The sequence below is a fragment of the Galleria mellonella genome, unplaced genomic scaffold, assembly GCF_026898425.1.
Source record: "Galleria mellonella isolate WM207_F2 unplaced genomic scaffold, CSIRO_AGI_GalMel_v1 utg139, whole genome shotgun sequence".
Classification (NCBI taxonomy): Eukaryota; Metazoa; Arthropoda; class Insecta; order Lepidoptera; family Pyralidae; genus Galleria; species Galleria mellonella.
The window spans coordinates 471674-484571 of NW_026441995.1; the positions used below are offsets into that span (position 1 = coordinate 471674).

Consider the following 12898-nt stretch of genomic DNA (forward strand, 5'->3'; position numbering starts at 1 on the left):
TATGTCCATGGTACTGCTCATGTCTATAGGCGACGGTTACCACTTTCCATCAGGTGGGCCGTCAGCTTGTTTGCCATTCTAAGTTGTATAAAAAAAAAACAAAGTCGAGGGCATCAGCTAGTATAATATAATGTGGGATGACAGGTCTGTTCCAAGCAACATTTCCTACCACAACGTCCTCCACGCTAATACCTGGTAAGGTGATCACAGTTATTTTAAGATGAAGACGAATGGCGACCTTTGCATTCGCGGTGATAATGGAATGGTAGCCCCACCCGCGCTAACGGTATACACCAGCGGAGCACCAGTGAAGGATGATAGGTGAGGATGAAGCAGGTCAGTTAGCCCATCGTGATGAATTCAACGAGAATTGTTCACGAAGGTTTCCAGGGGGAACCACGACCTAATAGGGAAAATTGCTAACAATGGGGTTTTCAAACTCCATTGCTAACAATCCCTTTCCCCCCTACATATTGATAGTATGTATGCTAACGGGGCAGCAGTAATGGACGATAGGTGAGGTTTTCCTTCCATTGGGCAGATACCATAAATAATTGTTGTCAAATATAAAGTTGCTACCTGATTGTGATTTTTTTTAATTGATGATAATGGTATGGTAACCCCGCCTGCGCTAACGGCATACGCTCGCGGAGCACCAGTGAAGGGTGATAGCTGAGAATGAAAAGGCAGGTCAGTTAGCCTATCGTGATTAATATATCTGAAATTCAGCACGCTGGTTTCTAGGGGGACCACGTGTAGGTCGACCTGACAGGTTTTTTTTTATTATATTGCTATATAGCTTAGCAGGTCGACATATACATATTTCTAAATGAATATAAAAATAAACATTTACTGGAAGAAACAATCGAGCTGAGAAGTCACACGATTCTCAATTACAGTTCACTTAATCGATTTGCTAACCAAATATCTCTATCACGTCGAATCGCATTCGAATTCGCTTCTCTCATTCTATTTTTAGTACTATTCATCATCGGAAGTAGCTTTATAACTGTATATATTTTAAAATAACTTATAAAAAAAAACTATTAAAAATAATGGCCGCTGTTCCGAAGCGGGCAGTACGTATTCGAAATGCTAAAATGAATCTCAATGCACAAAGAGCCGTTAGCATTTCAAGAATGAACTTTCTAACGATCATCTTTTCTTTTATGTGTATCTCGAAAACTAGGCGACTAACTGTCTCGGCTGCGAGCTTGTTGCCGGTTCGATTCCGGCACCGACATTTCATTGGACGGTACACTATCTTCTTTATAAACTGACTAGCGGCCCGTCCCGGCTTCGCACGGGTGGACATTTTTACAACATTTTAAAAAGTGGTTATTGTGACATAACGATAATAGTTGGACGTATAGTGTCGCGAAGTTTTTTATAGTTATTGATATTTTCTTCAATATTGTAGAACATACTTTTGTTCTATCACCAATAGTTTCCGCAGCGCACGCGACGAAAGATATTTTATAGCATTTTTTACACCTTGAGTTACGTAACTAAAGTTTTAGTAAGGATCCCTAATCTTTTCTAGTAATAAATATAGCCTATGTTACTCAGGGTGAATGTAGCTTTCTAATGGTGAAAGAATTTTTGAAACCGGCAAAGTAGTTTTTGAGTTTATTCATTACAAACATATATACACACAAAAATACAAATCTTTCCTCTTTATAATATTAGTGTAGATGTAGACAACAAGTACGTTTTGCTTCGTAAAAATTTTACTCCACAAACAAAATTAAAACAGACTTCAATTATTGTAAAACCTGTTATTTTGATTCTAAAAGTGAACTTCTAAATTGATTTTGAATGAATGAATGAATGAATGAATTTTATTTATTAAACATTGGTGATTGCCAGTAGCAAATATTAAAATTAATTATTAATTAATTAATTAATTACAATTATTCACTAATATTTACCATTACATGGGTGTGTAAATGTTTTTTTTTTTTTACATTTATTAAAATAATACAGTTATAATAACGTTAACAAAATTGATTCCTCGAAATTACAATTATGAATAACAAGTCATGTTATGTTTTTTACAGTTTTTTGATAACATGGTACTGCTCATGTCTATAGGCGACGGTTACCACTTTCCATTAGGTGGGCCGTCAGCTTGTTTGCCATTCTAAGTTGCATAAAAAAAAAAACGTTTATATGGGACTAAACTGTAAGTATATCCTTTCATATAAAAAAAAATCTAAATCGGTTTACAACTGACAGAGTTGTTTATTTATTTATTTATTAAATACAAGAAATTTACAACAGCGAGTACATTGGAGCTCGCACTAGGCGAACCTGTATCGCGGGAGTCCATAATAGATTACCAAGACACGGTGATTTACAAATATAAATTAGTCAGTAATTATATGGAAACAACTTTGAATGACTTCGTTCTCTACCTTCTTGTTTTGGAAATAGCATGAAAAAAAATATAGAAATAATATAAAAACGAATTAGTGTTTACAATAAGACAAGACTACATACATCCGAACGGGATATATTTTCAGCCGATACAAATGTATTTTCACTTGTACAAATATCTGCATAGGAATGACACTGCTATTGCCATACAATTTATTATTTTTAGGTAAATTTTAAACCGATTTCAAGCATGCGTGAACAATTTGAGGCTTATTCAATTTCCAAAACGTTTTTGTTATTGTTTTGGACTTTTCTCTGAAGTGTTACCAAAGATAATATCATTTTTCTTTCGTCGCTAGCTAACTTTAAAAATTACTGGAGAAGGACTGAAAAGTGATTCCGTTAAATTGAAATATTTTGAATCTAATATATCTATGAAACATTTCGTCGTCCATTGGTTTTTTTTTATAACACGGGGTAAACGAGTATGCGGCTCACCTGACGGTAAGTGACTACCGCCGCCCATAATCACCCACAACACCAAAAGCATTGGTGTGCTGCCGGCCATTTAAAAAGGAATATGCTCTTTTCTTGAAGGTTATATGATTGTTATTTTAAAATAACAATTGTTACATTACAATCAATATTAATTTTGTATATTAGGTATCCAATATAATAACGCGTTCAGGGTGTTAATTGATTCTGCAGCGCGTCAGGGATATCGTGTGATTGTTTTTTTTGCATCCCTCTGAGAAAAAAGTCAATGGAATTGTGCAGCGGTGATATATATTCTGTATACTGCTTAATATATTGTATGTGTGTATGTGTGTGTATGTGTATTGTGTATGTAAATTTACTAACATTAGTTTTTAAGAATATTGTTACTAATAAATATTTAATGGACCAAAAAGTCTGAAATAAAAATTATTATTATTATTATTATATATGATTGTTATTTTAAAATAACAATTGTTACATTACAATCAATGTTAATTTTGTTAGGATTGAAGTTATTGTTTTCCTTTGAGAAAAAAATCAATTGCATACAAATTCCATTTTTTTTTTTGATGGATGAAAATGACATGGTAACCTTGCCTGCGCTAACGGAATACGCTGCGAGCACCAGTGAAGGGTGATTTGGATTTCTGAATTCATCTAGATATCCGTTTTATAAACGATCATTTTTTACAACAAATTTGATTACTTCGAAGCGCAGTAGTAGCTGCGTCGCTTTATATTATGAAGTCCTGTGATTTGGATATTTCTGATCGGATCCATTTAGGAAACGATCTTTTTAGAATTGTCTCGGGTCTGGATGTTCTGGGTTGTGCCATCGGATATTAAGTACCTGATGCCTCATAACACACCATGTCCTAGCTTTGAGGGACATTGCTGACATTAAAAAAAAATCTGCAAGTCGTATTTACCCTTATATTTTACCTCGAGTGTCGTATAAGAAAGGCCAAATTAAAAGTACCCGTAACCGGCGAGCGTGTATGAAAAGATTGATGAATTTGGAAGAAGCGAAAGAGGTTTGTTTGAATGCCGTTCCATACTTTGGGAGACCAACGAATGTATGATATACTCCTCGCCTCATATTAAAAACTTATTAAAAACATTGCTGCGCCCCCAGCCAGACGTATAATTATACTCTAGAACATGTTCTAGTCTCTATTATTACATTGTTCGGCAGAACATTTTTGTTAAACATGTAAAAATGAACTGTGGTTAAGTTTTCATTGCTTGCACTACAAGTTGAGTCGTCGTCACGCGATCACGACACGCGACATCTAAACAGATGGCAGTGAGTGTCACCAGATATCATTAAGTAAAGGACGTAGACCCCTGCAGTCCCCTGGGCCGGGCAAGCTCCAGATAAGCTATATTTAGAATTTCCAATCACTTATTGATTGGACGAACTACTTTTACGATGCTGTTACCATGCGTGGAGAACGGAATTTCACTATTTATTACATACTTTTGTTATCTTTTTATCGCGCTCTCCATTTGTCGGATCGATGTATTTTGTTTATTATAATTTATTGTTATTGAAAGGAAGCACTTAAATATATAGAATAGAAAAGAGAATACAGTCGTGTAAGTCCCGGTATAGAATGGGCTATCCCTTCCTTTCCCGGGAACTTATGGTTGAGGGATGGGCAGCAGCCCTCTTAAAACATAAATAAAGGACTGACTGTGTTTGCGAACTCGCCTGCCACTTGCTAACTGTCCACTGCTGAACACAGGCCTTCCCCATAAGGGTAGTTTTGCCAGTAGTTGCCACGCTTGGCAGGCGAGTTGGCAATCGTAGTTAGGCTTTGAAGATGTTTAAAGAGTGACGCTGCTGCTCAGCCCTCAGCTATTAAGTTCCCTTGGTCGTCTCTTAGTATACTCATGGGAAAAGAAATGGTGGCCCATTCCAAGCCGTGAGCATACGGTAAACGGATTACACTATGCATTAAAATTTAAATAAATACCATTGGTATTCTACACTGTATGGCTTGGTTTAAAAATACAGTCTTTACAAATACTTAGTGTACGTATCTTATCTATACTTATAATAAATCTGTAGAGAGGTCAATTCTGCACATGAAATATATTTCCAAAATAACTATCAGGGGGTGATTAGTGATCGATACTGGTGCCAGAAATGCAATCAGTAAAATTTTTGTCTATCTGTCTGTATGTTCATTATAGAAACAAAAACTACTCAACAGATTTTAACGAAACTTGGTACAATTATCATACTCCTGGGCAGATTATAGTATACTTTTCATCACGCTACGATCAATAGGTGCAGAGCAGTGAAGGGAAATGTGTCTGTTACATCAAAACCACTGAACAGCGATGAAGGACATAGGCTACTTATTTTACGAAAAACGACGGAAACGCGGACGTAGTCGCGGGCAACAGCTAGTATACAATATAATTTTTACTAAATGTGGCCATATGGCTTATGAATAGCCACATGTTGGGAGCACATTCGAATACTTTGTATATTGTTTCATAAACAAAACTACACTGGTTTTTTACGCAAAAATACAAAATAACCATGCCCTGGTTTGTTGCCGTCGTAACTGAATGCCTCTCGGCTATATGGTTTATTAAATTATAACCTTTTTCACTGACATAATTTTAAGATGTAGACTTAAAACTACGTTTTTGCAAAAGTTATGTATATTGTATTACACTTGAAATTTAACACAATGGTTTAAAGGAGGGACCACGTGGAGGTTGACCTGACAAGGTACATTGTTAGTAATGGGACGGTATAGTATGTTAGTACATAATATCTGAGGCGAAAAGATTGTTTATAATGGGATCTAACAGCCCCATTACCTGGAAACCATACCATACCCTCTGGAAACTGTCATGGTTAATTCTTGTGAAATTCATCACGAGGGGCTAACTGACCTGCTTTCATCCTCACCTATCATTTATCACTGGTGCCCCAGCCAGCGTATACCGATAGCGCAGGCGGGGTAACCATCCTGGGGGATGTGCTATATACCGGCGCATCCCCCGAGTGGCAGGGTGAGCACGCCATCCACCCTATCTTAAGAGAGGAGACCTGCTCTTACCATCAGGGGGCGGGTCGCTGCCGACGGAGATGTGGTGAGTGCGAAAGCGAACCCATGTCTCCTACATATGGCACCTCGAGGGTATATCGTCTTGTTTTTGTTGGGTACAACCCCACCTTACGGGGGGATTCCCACAGTACCCATTCACCTCCCACAAGGTGTATGGGTAAAAAAAAGGCGGGGTAACCATTCCATTATCATTCATAAAAAAGTACATAATACCTACTTCACAGATTTAAGGTACATAGATGCTCGTCCGTACTGAACGTGCATCAAATTACGAATCGCGATACCCTTGTGGTCGCCCGCCACGACTATCTGCTTGTACTGGATTCTACTAAGCTCATATTTATTGCATTTTTCCTTCTTATAGTGATTATTGCAATGAAATTACAGGCTACGGAAGCCTATTTTTTATGGAGAAAATGGGATAATCATCCCGCCTGTGCTTTTTTTTATGGATGAAATTGGAATGGTAACCCGCCTGCGCTAACGGGATACGCTGGCGGAGCACCAGTGTAGGGTGATAGATGAAAATGAAAACAGGCCAGTTAGCCCATCATTATGAATTCATCAAGAATAGTGATATAAACATGATAGTTTCCAGGGGGAACCGCGAGGAGGTCGACCTGGTTGGGTATATTGCTAGCAATGGGATTCTTAGTCTCCATTACTAACAATCCCTTTCCCCCCTCCCGCCTGTGCTATCGGTAGTGGTGTACCAGTGACTGATGATAGATGAGAACAAAAGCAGTTCACTGACCCACAGTCACGAACACTTCAGGAATTTGACACGAATATTTCCAGGGATGAATGACCGCATGGAGGTCGACCAGACAGGGTATATTGCTAGCAAATGGGGCGATAATCTACATTACTATTAATGTCATCCTTCGCAGATAGTAAGTAGGGTATGTAGTAAGATTTCTTAATAGATGACAATGGAGTGGTAATCCCACCTGCGCTAACGGAATACGCTGGCGGGGCACCAGTAAGGGATATTAGGTGAAAAGGCAGGTCTGTTAGCCCATCGTGATGAATACACTTGGAATTCAACAAGGTGGTTTCCACGTGGAGGTCGACCTGATAGGGTATATTGCTAGCTTCCTCCCCTTTGTAGTATGTTGCATCTATTATTCAGACATTTTTGTGCCGATTTGTGTAATTCTTTTTCGATAGTAAAATGTTACTATCAGGCTAGCTGTCAGAATATCACCTGAGTCCTAAAGACTGGCAACGCATGGGGGGTATCATGGGCGAAACAGTATACTCTGTTATGTCCATAATACTGCTCATGTCTATAGGCGTCGGTTACCACTTTCCGTCAGGTGGACCGTCAGCTTGTTCGCCATTCTAAGTTGCATAAAAAAAGGCTGTTATGTGAAAAAAAATAGGAACAAAAATATGCACGGAAATTTATAATAGCTCATTAACGGTTCAAACTGTTCATTCACAAAAGATCCAGTCGTGCTCTGAACGTAGTGCTAGTTGCACGCGTACTGTGTTATTGACATTTACGTGTAACTTTTTTTTATGCTGACGTTCCGTGTTATATTTATATATACATAATATAATTAACACGAGGTAAAATATATAAGTGCTTGAAATAAACTGCTATCTACTAAGTACATAGTTACAGGTATGTATACTTATTCTTATTTTGGTTTTATTAAAAAAAAATAGTTATTCATAATAGATTTTCAATTCTCTTTTTGTTGTGTGTGTTCCGATCTTACCGAATATTGATTTGAAAACGTATTTTTAACCGACTTCATGAAAGGAGAAGGATCTCAATTCGTTGAAGTCTTTATTTTTTTGTTAATATTTTATGTGTTACCCGATGACGCTTGGATCGATTTTCAAATATTTTTTATGTGATAGGGTATGTTTTCTGATTCCTTCTATTAGACATTTTATTTAAATTAGTTCAGTGGTTTAGTTTTTAAAACATAATAACTAGATTTTTTTAAATATTTTTTTTATGCATCTTAGAATGGCAATTTGAATGTGTGAATGGCAGTTTGAATTTGATTCACGATTAAAGTCGGCTTTTTTTTTAAATAGTTTTAAATGATTATGTAATTTTTTTTTTTAATAATCGGTAAGCCTTATTTCCGTGCTCGTCTCATAATTTAATGAAGCTGCTATTTTCTTTTATTTGGTATAAAATCTGGAAGCGACATTTCAGAGAAAAAGGAAAAAACAAATATTTTAAGTCGCTAGGTACATAATAAATACGTACTATTTAATATCTCGGCTAAGTATCACGGATTATAGGAAAAAAATATTACTTAACTTTATATAAAAAAGGCGAAAGATTTATGCGTTTTGAAGGGAAACTAGGGGTTTATGTTTATGCAGTCGACTCTTCTAAAAGGATTTTCTAAGTTGAAACACATTACGTCTTTAAAACTATGATTTATGGCTGTACTATTGTTTAGTTTATAATTTTACTAATTTCTAAAACATTACATGTTTTTGAGGCATCAATACCTGCGTTTATTTCAATTTAAATGCTAATTCAAAAAAATTACAAGGAGTAAATATTCTAATTTAGATTGTGACATGCCACAAGCATACACATTTGGAATACTCAACATGTTTAGCTTCTTTTTTATTCAACTTTGAATGACTAACAAGCTGACGGTCTACCTGATAGAAAGTGGTATACCTATAGACAAGGGCGAAAGGGATTGTTAGTAATGGAGTTTGACAGCCCCATTGCTAGCAATATGCCTTATTAGGTCGACCTCCATCTCGTTCCCCATGGAAACCATCTTGAACAATTCTTGTTGAATTCGTCATGATGGGCTAACTGACCTATTTCATCCTCACCTATCATCCTTCACTGGTGCCCCGCCGGTGTGTACAGATAGCACGGGTGGGGTTACCATTCCATTATCATCCATTAAAAAAAAACCGCCTATAGACATGAGCAGTACCATGAACATAACTGAGTATATTATTTTGCCCGTGATACACCCCACACGTTGCTCATTCCTGAAGACTTGGATGTTATTCCTTTGTACCCTGTAAATTCACTGCTATATCCCACCCTTCAAACCGAAACACAGCCATGGAAACACAACTGTTTCACGGTAGAAACACGAATAGAACAGAGGTGTCCAAGTAAATGAATTTTGTATAGTCTCCCTCTGGTTTGCTTTTTTTTTGTTTTAAACTAATTTATACGTTAATGTTAAAGGAGGTAGTCAGAGTTTGTAATCTCTGTAACTACAGCACAATCAATGTTACAAAAAAAGGTAATGCTCACTTTTTTACATTATCCGAGCTGTAAGTGCCTTATATTATTCTCAGTTTCGTGTATAATATAGTATATATCATATATGTGTAAGTATATTTGTTATTTATATATATTTATTCGTTTATATATGTAACTTTAGTATGTATGTATATCAATTATTACTAGTACCGCATTCGAGTATTCTAACACTTTCCTGTGGTTTTTTTGTATGGGTGAAAATGGTATGGTAATCCCGCCTGCGCTAACGGGTTACCCTGGCGGAGCACCAGTAAAGAATGATAGATGAAAATGAAAACAGGTCAATTAGCCCATCATGATGAATTCATCAGGAATTAACCATAATAGTTTCCAGGGAGAACCGCGAGGGGGTCGACCTGGTTGAGTATATTGCTAACAATAGGATTCTCAGTCTCCATTACTAACAATCCTTTTCTCCTGGTTGACTGGGAGAGAATGCTTTTAGCATTAAATCCGCCATGTACACATATATGTACTAATGAATAAATAAATAAATGTTAGTAGCTTTAACTGAATTATTACGGTCATTGTTTGGAATGTTCTGGATAATCTTGACGGCAGATGTAGCGGTGATGGCCGTACAGTTAAATTGGACAATAGGTGTAAATATTTTCATTGTTAGTTGGTATACGTAAATAATTATACGGACGAGATATAACATCGGTTTGTTGGCTTTGTTAATAGAAATGTCGATAGTTATTGGTAAACATTTGAGCCTATCTATTGAGTGACATATCCTGGCCCTTTGGATTCTGGACTGTTCTTTGAGTATTGATATCTTTTAATATAATAGTTACAATTTTGAGGTACGTAGTTTTTTGCTAGTAGTTAGTTGCTACTCTTGGCAGGCGGGTTGGCAACCGCAGTTAGATGCTTTGGTGATATTTTAAAACGCTGCTGCCCATTCCTCGTCGATTTAGTTTCTTTTGTCGCCTGCCTCTTACGACGCCCACGGGAAAGGAAAGGGTAGCCTATTCTATGTCTGGACCATACCGACCACACAGCTATACCCCCTTTGTGGGAGGAGGGGAAAGGGATTGCTAGTAATGCGGACTACCAGTCCTAAGCTAGTAATGCCATGCAAACACAACTGCTTCACGGTAGAAATACGAATGAGACAGAGGTACCTAAGCAATCGACTTTTGTACAAAGTCTTCCTCTGTTAATATTAAATTTAAATGAGGTAGCATAATTTTTGTCTAATGGAGGAAAACCAGTGCCCAATCGAGGAACTGTAAAAGATACATGGAAACAAACATTAATTTGAATTATAATAAATGAAACAAATACTCCGGATATCCACTTCATAAATAATCTCTAACCGTTTCTCGATATTCAGCTATGTTTTTTTTTCTTAAAAGGCAAAGGAACACATAACCGAACAGCCACAGTCCAAATAAGGGACCTTTGTGGAGCTATACAAAGGTCGATAAGGTCGAATGCCCTTTCATGTTAGACCAGGGCTGTACCTTCACCATTGATAGAAATGGTATCGATTCTTTTTGGTTTAGTCATACGATTCGTCTAATTATTGCCCGTGCGTTTCTACTTCCACGTTCCGTGTTTAGAAGAAGGGATTTATTATGCCTTGTAAGTTATAATACCAGAGGGAGACTTTGTACAAAAGTCGTCTGCTTGGATACTTCTGTCCCATATGTGTTTCTGCCTTGAAACTGTTGCGTTTGCTAGCTGTGTTTCTGTGTTTGAAATGGGTGAATGAAAAAGAATGGATAATTACTAGATAATGCCTTTAGGTATTATGTCGATTGTTGCATGGCTGTGTTTCGGTTTGAAGGGTGGGATATGGCGTGAATTTACTGGGTACAGAGGAATAACACCTGAGTCCTCAGGAATGGCAACGCATAGGGGATATCATGGGCGAATCAGTATACTCTGTTATGTCCATGGTACTGCTCATGTCTATAGGCGACGGTTACCACTTTCCATCAGGTGGGCCGTCAGCTTGTTTGCCATTCTAAGTCGTATAAAAAAAAATTGTCCGAATTACGATCGTGTCATTGACGTGAGCCCAGTATTTCTAACTATAATGACATCATGCTACAAGAAGACGTACAAGTATGTACCCTAAACAAGTTATTAGCCTCACCTTTTGTGCAGCGATGCCTATTATTTCTGAACAAACAGACTTCCTGCGCTCAGCTATAATAATACTGTGCGGCTTAGCTCCACCTATTCCATTGAGTCCAGGGTCGGCTGGTACTGTGCGCACGGCACTCCCCAAGCTGCTGGCTAACAAAGAACACCTTTATGGGAATTTGTAATTAAAATTGACGGATGTTTATAAGGTTAATAATAAGATTATATTCCAAAAAGAAGACTTTGTACAAAAGTCGATTGCTTGGGTACCTCTGTCCCATTCGTGTTTCAACTGTGAAGTAGTTGTGTTTGTCTGGCTGTGTTTCGGTTTGAAAGGTGGGATATGGCGTGAATTCATTGGGTACAGAGGAATAACACCTGAGTCCTCAGGAATGGCAACGCATGGGGTGTATCATGGGCGAAACAGTATACTCTGTTATGTCCATGGTACTGCTCATGTCTATAGGCGACGGTTACTACTTTCCATCAGGTGGGCCGTCAGCTTGTTTGCCATTCTAAGTTGTATAAAAAAAAGAAAACTTTTGTTTTAAAAACTGAACTTTTGAATCGATTTTGATAAAAACTTTATGGGACCAATCTCTAGATATATTTTATATAGTATATTGTAACTATCGACTTAACATAAATATTGAACAAGTTCTTGTATCAGCCAGGATTTGCCAGTAGTTGCCACGCTTGGCAAACGAGTTGGCAACAGTAGTTTGGCTTTTGGTGAAGTTTTAAGAGGAACGGTGCTCCCTATCCCTCCACCATAAGCTCCCGTAGTCGTCCCTCATGATACTCACGGGAAAGGAAAAGGTGGCCCATTCTATGCCGGGACCAACACGGTTTATATTGAACAAGTACATACGTAATACTGGAATTAATTTAACAATAAGTCAACAAGGAAAATTGTTGTAATATTATTAATGTTTAATTAATAGGTACTTACCTATATATAGTTCCAGACACACCCATTTCAGTATACAAATGTTTAATTTAATTTATTCTTTATGACACACTACTCTATTAAACTGCATTCCGTTCAACATGGCGATGAAGATGAAACATATACCAAATTTTAAGTTAAATCTTCAGGAACACAACAGGGGCAGTCGCATCCAAATTGGTGCAGTAGTTTTCGCGTAATATCGGAACAAACGTACAGATACAAAATTTCTCAAGTTAATTGTTTTGACTTATTCTATCTATCGCTGTTGTTTAAGACCCTACATATATTTTTTAATATGAATATCTTCTACGTACAAACATTACATGTAACGCTTAAGGGGAAAGGGATCGTTAGTAATGAAGTCAAATTTAAATTTAAATTTTTCTTAAACAACTTGTTTACGGGCACTTTTAAATCGTATTTTTTTAAAATCTACTGCAGAGTTCGGAAGGTTGTTATCTGTTGAGAAGAGCCAGCAAGAAACGTAACAATTGCTTTTTGAAATCTCTGTTAACATTATGTGTATTTATTTAAATGTACTATGTCTAAAATTACTTGGTCGTTAAAAGTCCGTGCATATTCGACTAACACCATGCACATTTGTCA

General features: G+C 37.1%; 1 protein-coding gene across 2 annotated transcripts in view; it reads left to right on the forward strand.

The window, feature by feature from the left end:
* LOC113509468 (protein singed) overlaps positions 1-12898 on the forward strand; it is an 89784-nt gene that overhangs the window by 25038 nt on the left and 51848 nt on the right. The window contains exon 1 of one of the 2 annotated variants that reach the window (XM_052903339.1): positions 7417-7599. The exons of the other annotated variant lie outside the window; for it this stretch is intronic. The gene's annotated coding sequence lies outside the window, so the exon portion shown is untranslated. Of the gene's footprint in view, positions 1-7416; positions 7600-12898 lie in introns of those variants that run through there. 2 annotated transcript variants of the gene reach the window in all.